A 10993-nucleotide genomic window follows, 5' to 3' on the forward strand; every position below is an offset into this window, starting at 1 on the left:
ATTTATATTTGCTAAGAAAATAAGTCAATCACCCCCCAAAACAAGGTTGAATGTTCTCTTTGAGACATGGATGCTAACACAAAAGAAACTAGGGGGAAAGAATAGTAGTTAAGTGCAGTAGAAAAATGGGAAAAGAATAGATGGTGAAGTTAATCTGACAAAACTTTCCTATGTATATATGTAAATACAATGTAATGACTATTCACATAATATACAATCATAAGACTTGGATCCCAATTAGAATATGATATACTTCATGTTTCTATAAATATATCAAAATATACTCTATTTTCATTTCTAAATAATAATAATAATAATAATCGAAAAAAAATCTGCCAAAAAACTTCTAATGGATTCTGCAAAATACACACCAAAGCTGAATAAGCTGAAATAGAACTTAGGAACTCTACCACACTCACAATAGTCTCAAAAAACACTTGGGAATCAATATAACAAAAGAGGTGAAAGTTCTCTACAATGGAAACTATAGAATTCTGAAAAATAAATTGAAATTCTTAGAGGATGGAAAGATCTCCCACATACATGGATAAGCAGTATTAATATTCACAATATGGCTACACTACCAAAAGCTCTATAAAGATGTAATGCAATTCCTATTAAAACTTCAATAGCATTCTCTATAGAAATTTTATGGATTCTGGCTTTGGAAACATACAGGACAGCATTCACCACCTGTTTTCCACACTTAGAATATTTTGCAGTTTCTCCTAGGAACTAGTAAGATAACTAAAACATGTGCAATGCCTGTCTGCTGGGGAAATTCCCTGCATGAGAAGGCTCTGTGCTAGAGTCTCATCAGCCTGGACCTTGATCTCAGGCACTCAGCTCCTTGGAATAAAGACACTCTCTTTTTAGACAAACATAATGTTTTATCAAGCTCAGCTGAAGGAACTGACTGTCCACATAACAATAACTTTAAACATTCTTGAAAGCTACACAAAGCTTTGAACATTGTCCATACAACTATAGTATGTAATTGAGAAAAAAGCTGCATAATGGTGCTAATTCTGTGACCTGCCTGATAAGAAAATGAACAATAATGTATTACTGATGACAATGACCTTGAAAAACCAGCCTCTGCCTCAGAGAAAAGCCTGTCCAAGGAAGGAGCATGACCTTTGTCCATGGAAAGACCCACAGAGCACTCCTAGAAACATACCCACCCTGCTGAGTTGTTTATCTACAAATAACAGGAGAAATCTGATGAGCCAGGTGTCCCTGACTCAGTCAGGCTAGGTGGATACCCATAGCAACCCCCTAGCAGCCACCAATCAATATGAGACAGAGAAATACCTGGGAAGCCAGATGACCCTCCCAGTAGTTTATGGTGGTTGATAACGTGTTGGGAAACCATGTAGTTCAGCATGAATACCTCTCTTAGCTTAAACCAATCAGTTCAAATGAATCCCCCTCTTGTAGTAACCAATCACCCCTACCCAACTTGTTCCCACCAGTGATGTGCTAATTTTGTTTTAGAGTTGGTTTTTTAAAAATATTTTTTAAAGAGTGAGTGAGAGAGAGAGAGAGAGAGAGAATTTTTTAATATTTATTTTTTAGTTTTCAGCGGACACAACATCTTTGTTTGTATGTGGTGCTGAGGATCGAACCCAGGCCACATAAATGCCAGGCAAGCACGCTAGCGCTTGAGCCACATCTCCAGCCCTAGAGTTGTTTAATTATTTTTTTTGCAATGTGTGATGATTTAAGAGATACTATGATGTATGTGAAATTCCTGCCTTCCCCAAAGAATGTATAAAACTGCTGTAAACCCTGGGCTCGGGGCCTCTCAGCATCACCAGTAGCTGTGTGCATGTGGAGAACCCAGCTAGCTTGCAATAAACACCTCTTTGCTGCTTGCATCGATCTTGGTATCTGGTGTTCTTTTGGGGGTCCCGAATTCGAGCATAACAACCTAATGTAACTTATTGGTATCAATAAAGCTAGCAGCTTGGACAAGGGCTTTTCTGCCACCATGCCATTCTGCCATGTAAAGAAAATAAAAGGAAACACAGAGACAAGAGACAGAGGCAGGAAAAGAAGTAGCTAATCCAGCTTGATGTGGAGAGATTTGAGGAAGAGTATAATAGTCACTCCATTTATCATTCACAAAAAAAGATATTATTCCTTTTTGTTTACCTCTGTCTGTATACACTGTTAATCCATCTACAAGAGAAATAGTAAAAATTAAGAAAAAGGAATATAATTAAGGAACCTGATATAGCAAAGAGAATTGGCCATCAAAAGGAATGTTAAAAAACAATCGATGCTAAAAAATCTATTAATGCAACTTGATAGTAGAGGAAAACTGTAAGTATTCAAGACATAAAGTTTTTTTATGTAAGGTATAAAACATGAATGCCCATGCCTGTTAAGAATAAAATTTTAGGGGCTGGGGATGTGGCTCAAGCAGTAGCACACTCGCCTGGCATGCGTGCGACCCGGGTTCGATCCTCAGCACCATGTACAAATAAAGATGTTGTGTCCACTGAGAACTAAAAAATAAATATTAAAAAATTCTCTCCCTCTCTCTCTCTCTCTCTTTAAAAAAAAAAAAGAATAAAATTTTAGTATGAACATCAGTAATTAATTGAGCATACATAACAGCAAAAGGCAAAATATTACAACCTGAAAAATAAGGACAATATAATTATTTTAATATATAATTTTATTTATCATCATTAGGAACTACTTTTGTAAAAACATAAGGTAGTTTAACAAAAATTATTAATAACAATGACACAATAGATTCAGGCAGTTGATCCACCTTACTGTTGATACTTTTTCATTATTTTTTTTTTAAGCCTGTTTTGAAGAAGGAGGTAGTAAAATAGAAAAAGGAGATAGGGTCCTGTTTTTTTTTTTTTTTTTTTTTAAACAACTGGAAAAAAGAGAGATCAGTTGGGGATCAGGTATAACTTTTAATTCATATATTTAAGAAACCATACTTATCAAGATTAATGCCATAATATGTTAAATTTAATTTATTTATTTTAATTGTATGATAAAATATCAAAAAATGATTAATATTATTAATCTTCTATTTTATGTTGAAGAAAAATTTTAGAAATAATTGATATTATATTATATTTTAGATTTTTTTTTTAGAAATTAAGACTTTATTGTTTGATCACCTAGAAAAATTCATGAGGAAGAACCTTAAAGACATGTATATATTTATTTAATTATTTAACTTGAATTAAATTATTTGGATCTATTTAATTTTTTAAATTTTAATTGATGAGCTTTCATGTTTAAATTCCAATTTAATACCAAATATATAATATATAGATATAGGCCTATATAATTGAAAATGTCAGGTATAAAATCCTACAGCCATGATGGACACTGAAATCAAAGATTTTAGATAGCTGGTTTTTTTGTCCTTGTTGATTATTAGATTTATTTCCAAAATAAACATGTTTATATCCTTCTCAGAACTTATTTTAAAAAGTTAATGAATGTATTTGAGAGTTAACTGTGGAGAAATTGGCCTTTGATAAAAAGGCAGAATGTAAAAACCTTTGTAGTTAAAAAAAAGAGTGATCAGAAAAATACATTAACTTACATAGAATATTTAAAATTTTACATTGCCATAATACTAACTTCTTTATCAGGTCAGAGTGTACATTTAGCTTAGATAAGAGTCAGTTGGAAGCCTATGAAATTCTTATTTATTTATTTGTTTATTTTTGTGTTTGTTTTATTTTTTATTCTAATTTGTTATATATAACAGCAGAATGTATTACAATTCATATTACACATATAGAGCACAATGTTTCATCTCTCTGGTTGTTTACAAAGTATATTCATACCATTTGTGTCTTCATACAGGTACTTAGGGTAATGATGTCCATCTCATTCCCACCATCTTTTCTACCCTCATACCCTCTCTCTTCCCCTCCCACACCTCTGTCCTATCTATTTGTTTATTTTTAAAGAAAGCTTGTACATAGGGATGAGGTTTTGGCTCAGCAGTAGAGCGCTCGCCTAGTGCATATGAGGCCCTGGGTTTGATCCTCAGCACCACATAAAAATATAAAAATAAATAAAGATGTAGTGTCCAACTACAACTAATCAATAAATATTAAAAAAAAAATAAAGCTTGTAATTTGGAATATTTCTATTTTTCTCTTTATTTGCAGTAATATTAGGGATGAATTTTTAAAGAATGCTCTCTGAAAAGAGATAAGATACCAGCCAAGAGACTTGGGTTTAAAGGAGACACTTTTTTTATTCTTATGACTAAACTGTTTTTTTTTAATAAAACTAGTAAATCATATAAGACCTGTAATTCATATTTTAAATATAATGATAGAAAATTGGGAGATGCAGCAAAAATTAAAAAGTAAGGAAAACATTGGTAACAATTTTTTAATAAGATTATTCTCTTAAAACATAGTGTTGCAGTTTATATAGCCAATATATAACAAGCACATTATATATATATATATATATATATATATATATATATATATATATATATAAAATACATAAACAAAACTATTTCATACACTAATTAGTTATGAGGCTCCCTTTCAAGGATCCAGCAAAGTTCTGGTTCAGTTTCTATCAAGGAGAAATATCAGTCAAAAGTAGTCAAAAGTATTCTCAACCCTTCTTTACAAATCAGAAAATAATACATTTCTATGTCATTTTCTAAACATAGCTAAAGAGCAATAGAGGCATAAAGCAGAGAATAATTTTATAGGGAACACAGTGTAAAAGGAGGACAAAGAGAAGCATAATTATTTGCACTGCCATGAATCCCAAGAGAACTAGAATCTGGAATTCAGAAAAGGAAGATTCAACATTTTACATTTGCAAATGTAAATAGCATGGATGTCTATAGTGAAAAGATTATTACAAGCTTTTAGGAGAAAATTTATTAGAGTGGCAGATAATGGCTAAACAATCAGTATCAGCACAGTGTCTTTTTTTTAAATATTTTTATTTTTTAGTTATCAGCGGACACAACAACTTTGTTTGTATGTGGTGCTGAGGATCCAGCCCAGGCCTCACGCATGGCAGGTGAGCACGCTACTGCTTGAGCCACATCTCCAGCCCAAGCAGCATAGTGTCTTCTAGGTGCTTTGTCAGCTGTGTACTATAGCACCTGCAGGTATTAATGGCCTCCATGAAGAGCATTATTCAACTGTGTTCTCTAAAATTATTCTCATTGTAGAGTTGAGAAAACATGGGTTTCTAGACACTAAATGACATTCAGCAGCACCCAGGGAACTACCCAGAGACAGAACTGAATAAAATCCCTTGAGGGCCCCTCAAAGGCTGATTTGCTCCTGACACAGGGATGTCAGTCTGGAGAAATATTATTTTCTCTCCATTTTGAAGAGAGTGCACAGAGAAGACATTCCAAGAAAAACACAAATGTGTTTTATTCTTTCATGTTAAAGAACTCTTCAGAAACAGAGCTTTCAAGACAGATTCCTTAGGAGGGTACAGGCTTGGAAATTATAGGGTGCAAATAACACATGAGAGGTCCGAATGACTCAGTAAAGAAATAAATCTAAAAAGCTTATTAGAAATTAAAAAGAAAATCAGGTATCTCTTTCTAAAAATCAATATGTCATTTAGTTTCTATCACTACAACATGTATTTAAGTAAACAATAAATTATATATAGATATTTCTAGGATTTGCCAAATATTATCCCATATAATTTTATTTCAAACTCCAAATCTCAAGAAAGTACAGTGGATATTTAATGAATATGTCATTCAAAACTTTAATTACCATATGACTTTCAGTAAATGTATTCATTTTTCTGCAGCCATAGTGCATAGAGATATTCTTTATTTACTTTTTTTCTGTAGTGATTTTCAACGATAAGCCCTAGAATTCCACTCGAAATAACCTCTACTAGAGGATGGGAAGGAATGCCGGCCCCATTGCCATGGCTGATTCATCACGGCACTCCTCGCAGGCATGCGGAACCGCGAAAACAGCTCGCCCTGCCCGGGCAACGGAGAGCAGGCCGGCCGAGGCAGGAATGTGGGCTCCGTGTGGCAGGGGGAGGAGGAGCCCTGCAACGATGCCACCACCCCTTCCTACAAGAAGCCTCTCTATGGCATTTCGCACAAGATCATGGAGAAGAAGAACCCTCCGGTGGGGGACCTGCTCAACACCTATGAGCTCTTTGAGAAGGCCAACGCCAGCAACAGTCCCTCCCCTCTGCGCCTGCTGAACGACCCTCAGAAACGGGACTGCGGCGGGGCATCAGGAACAGCCACTGACGGCGACCCCAACATCTACTTTCTGATCCAGAAGATGTTCTACATGCTCAACACTCTCACTTCCAACATGTCCCAGCTGCACAGCAAGGTGGACTTGCTCTCCCTGGAAGTGAGCCGCATCAAGAAGCAGGTGAGCCCCTCCGAGCTGGTGGCCAAATTCCAGCCCCCCCCCACCCCCCCACCCCCCCCCCCCAGTACCAGCTCACAGCTGCTGAGCTCAAGCAAATTGTGGACCAGAGCCTGTCAGGTGGGGACCTGGCCTGCCGTCTGCTGGTACAGCTCTTCCCCGAGCTCTTCAGCGACGTGGACTTCTCCCGCGGCTGCAGCGCTTGCGGCTTTGCAGCCAAGCGGAAGCTGGAGTCGCTGCACCTGCAGCTCATCCGCAACTACGTGGAAGTCTACTACCCCTCTGTGAAGGACACTGCTGTGTGGCAGGCTGAGTGCTTGCCGCAGCTGAACGACTTCTTCAGCCGCTTCTGGGCCCAGCGGGAAATGGAGGACAGCCAGCCAGGAGGCCAGGTCACCAGCTTCTTTGAAACTGAGCAGGTGGACGCCGGGCCACTTCCTAGACAGCAAGGACCAGGAGGAGGCCCTGTCTCTGGACCGCAGCAGCACCATCGCCTCAGATCACGTGGTGGACACGCAGGACCTCACTGAGTTCCTGGATGAAGCCTCTTCGCCGGGTGAGTTCGCCGTCTTCCTCCTCCACCGGGTCTTCCCCGAGCTCTTCGACCACCGGAAGCTGGGCTAGCAGTACAGCTGCTATGGTGACCGTGGCAAGCAGGAGCTGGACCCGCAGAGGCTGCAGATCATCCGCAACTACACAGAGATCTACTTTCCCGACATGCAGGAAGAGGAGGCCTGGCTGCAGCAGTGCGCGCAGCGTATCAACGACGAGTTGGAGGGCCTGGGGCTGGAGGGCGGCAGCGAGGGCGAGACACCGCGGGATGACTGCTACGACTCTTCCAGCCTGCCCGATGACCTCTCCGTGGTCAAGGTGGAGGACAGCTTCGAGGGTGAGAGGCCGGGCAGGCGCTCCAAGAAGATCTGGCTAGTGCCCATTGACTTTGACAAGCTGGAGATTCCGCAGCCAGACTTCGAGGTGCCAGGCGCCGACTGTCTGCTCAGCAAGGAGCAGCTGCGCAGCATCTACGAGAGCAGCCTGTCCATTGGCAACTTCGCCTCCCGCCTGCTGGTGCACCTCTTCCCGGAGCTCTTCACCCAGGAGAACCTACGCAAGCAGTACAACTGCAGCGGCTCCCTGGGCAAGAAGCAGCTGGACCCTGCCCGCATCAAGCTGATCCGCCACTACGTGCAGCTGCTCTACCCCCGGGCCAAAAATGACCGCGTCTGGACTCTGGAGTTCGTGGGCAAGATGGACGAGCGCTGCGGGCGCCGGGACACGGAGCAGAGGCGCTCCTACCAGCAGCAGCGCAAGGTCCACGTGCCAGGCCCTGAGTGCAGAGACCTGGCAAGCTATGCAATCAACCCCGAGAGGTTCCGAGAGGAGTTTGAGGGGCCCCCTTTGCCCCCCGAAAGGAGCAGCAAGGACTTCTGCAAGATCCCCCTGGACGAGCTGGTGGTACCCTCACCCGACTTCCCGGTGCCTTCTCCCTACCTGCTGTCTAACAAGGAGGTGCGCGAGATCTTGCAGCAGAGCCTCTCCGTGGGCAACTTTGCCGCCCGTCTCCTCGTCAGGCTCTTCCCCGAACTCTTCACTGCGGAGAACCTGCGGCTGCAGTACAACCATTCCGGGGCTTGCAACAAGAAGCAGCTGGACCCCACGCGACTGCGGCTCATCCGCCATTATGTGGAGGCCGTGTACCCCGTGGAGAAGATGGAGGAGGTGTGGCATTATGAATGTATCCCCAGCATCGACGAGCGGTGTCGCCGTCCCAACAGGAAAAAATGCGACATCCTCAAGAAAGCCAAGAAAGTGGAGAAGTGACAGGCCTGTGGGCTGCCCAGAGACTTGGGTTATGAAAGGCTGAGCGATGGGCACCCTCGGGACCGAGTCACTTTGGAACATGTGTATGGTATCCACAGACAGGCACCTTATGTCAGTGGGGAGTGGCTTCCTACATTTGCACACGTAAACACCTACCCACCCACCCATGAGAAAGCAGCCTTGAATTTGGTCTCTTGACTTTGTCCTGTATTCCCTGGTGGCACAGCCCGAGTTTGGGAGGAGCCAGGCTGTGAGCAGAGGGACTAGCCGAGTAGGTTCTCTCTTCTTGATTGTGCCCTTTCCTGTCCCTCACAATCCAAAATGCAAATTCAGCAGCTTCTGTTCCTCTCCCCACACTTTACATCTTCCATTTTTAACTTTTTCTTCTTTTTTTAATTAAAATGAACCCCTTTTAAAAAAATCATTGGGCTCTTTGGGGGCCATTTTACTTAGAAAATCTTTTTAAGTATTTGAGATGAAGTACTGTAACATAATTTCAGTTGCTGGGATTTTAAAAGATGATTCAGAGATTTATGAATTTTTTAGAAGTGCCATGTTTGTGCATGATGGGGAATCATAGCTTCAGGTGGCATAGAGACTGATTTTACTGACCTTGTCTATGACATCTGATTTTGGAGGAGGCTCGATGCCCCTTGGATGGCAGTAGAGGGGATGATAGGAATAACATGAAGTCCTTTCTGACGATGTGTAAGATTTTCCTTCTGCTGTGGTCCCCGGGAAGGAGATGTGCTGCGCGTCAGTAGAATGCTGTGCTCACTCTGTAGATGAGAACACTGGATGATGATATGAATGTAGATAGACCTGGAAACACACATTCACACAATGTCTCCATTTGAGCTGTGTCCGTCCATGGCCCCCTAATTCCCTCTCCACACATGGGTGCTAATTGGAGGGGCAGATTCATTTTCTTGGAAAATAATGTGTGTGAGCATTTGGTTTCTTGTTTGATTGAAGGGTGGGCTTCTTTGAGTTCACCAAGAACTGTTTACTTTCTGTGCAGGTATTTGTACAAAATGCAGGTCTGGGAGCTGTGTGGTGACTTCCCCAGACCTCAGCATTAGCTCCTCCCATTAGCATGGCATCTTTATGCCTCTGGGCAGGCCTAGGCCTGGGGCCCTCTTGAGGATACCTGATATTGAAAGGGCACAGGTCATCTCAAATGGGGCTCCCATGTCCCTTCCCAGGTCCACTCAGAACTTTCCCCTTGGGTCCTCTAGAAGGTTCTACTATCTTACTCTGGCCCATGCCCTATCTTCTAGGTGTACATCTCTCCCCTCCCCTCTGATTGGGAAGGTCACACTGCTCCAAGCCGGCAGTTTGCTCTCTAGGGGTGCCAGTTGTGAAACTCCCCAGCCGGTCACGTCTTTAAAGACAGAACTTTTACTTGCCCTATGTTGGGGGCCAGATGCTGAAGAAAGAAAGGAAGCAGTCTAACCCAAACTGGATGCATCTTACCAGAGACCTGGGAAATGGACCCACACAGGATAGTCATAAAGCCTGTGGGAGGTTAGATTTAATACCCTAATGGTTTAATATTTTGCTACCTTAAAATGCAGATATAATAGAAATAACCTGTGAATTTTCCTCATATAGTTAAGAACTTTAGTTCCAGTAGCTATATGACATAAATTTTGCCTTCACTCAGTAGACATTTGTTTATATAACAGAATTTTGATCCGCTGAAAAATGACTCTTCAGTATCATTTACAGATTATTTCTGTTAAAACTGCAAACTGAATTTTTGGAATTGAAAAATGCACAGGGACTTAGTGACTCTGTCACACGCACCCATTCACGCAAACACACACACTTCTTCTTACTAGAAAACTTAAGTGAGATGAAGGGGACCTCAGTGAATACTCGTTTGCCTTTGTGCCTGTGAAGGAACTGGGGCAGCCAGCAGACTCACTTCCCTGCTCACTTGGGCTTTTCTTTCTGCCTTAGTCTCTCCACTACACACACACGTGCATGCGCCCTACCCAAAGATGGCTGTGGCACTCTCCTGCAGGCCCCACTAGTTGGGGGGGGGGGTCCCATGGAATATTTTTCTGGTCTCTAGGATGTATCCAAGAGGATTCCAAGCCATGTGAAAATTGCCCTGCTTTCTAGAGGGTGAATGTGACCCTGCAACTTCAGAAGCACAATCAATTATTAATTTTTGAAAAGTTCCTGTTTGCTTAACATTGAAGTCAACAGGTTCTAGAAATTAAATATGTCTCTTTGTTACCTAGAGCATGTTAAATTTTTGGAAACTATATTTTGGTGGTTTCTTTAACACCCTTCTTGTGTAACTCACCCCCCGACCCCCAATATCCTACAGTCTCTTTCAGTGAAGAGAGGTGGACACACTCTGGGAGCGTTTCCTGACCCCCTGGACTGTGTTCTGTCTGTATGGTGTCCTCATTTCTGCATCCATACAGGTGGCTCCAGTGGGCAATTTTTTTTTTTTTTTTTTACATGAAGCAATAGAAGTACAAAATACTTATTTTTTCAAAACTTAATGTGTTCCATAAAATCTGTTGGCATCACCCCATCCTTCTCCCCATCTTAATTCTTTGGTTTTTACTTGTTTGTGTTTTGGATTATTTTCTGCCTTGTATCCCAAGGACTAAAGAATTAGCACAGACACATTCTGACGTTAAGTAAAATAGTAAGTCACGGTAGGTGGTAGTGGTCATGGTTTTCTCTGTTAGTAAGTTGTTGAAGAATGTATGAAGATAGTCATGAATGTACTAAGTGTTCGGATCCTGCTT

General features: G+C 41.5%; 1 pseudogene; it reads left to right on the forward strand.

Moving 5' to 3' along the window:
* Positions 1-5939: 5939 nt before the first annotated feature.
* LOC143399474 (BEN domain-containing protein 3 pseudogene) lies at positions 5940-8583 on the forward strand (annotated as a pseudogene).
* The last annotated feature ends 2410 nt before the right edge of the window (positions 8584-10993 follow it).

The sequence above is a fragment of the Callospermophilus lateralis genome, chromosome 1 (genome assembly GCF_048772815.1).
Source record: "Callospermophilus lateralis isolate mCalLat2 chromosome 1, mCalLat2.hap1, whole genome shotgun sequence".
Classification (NCBI taxonomy): Eukaryota; Metazoa; Chordata; class Mammalia; order Rodentia; family Sciuridae; genus Callospermophilus; species Callospermophilus lateralis.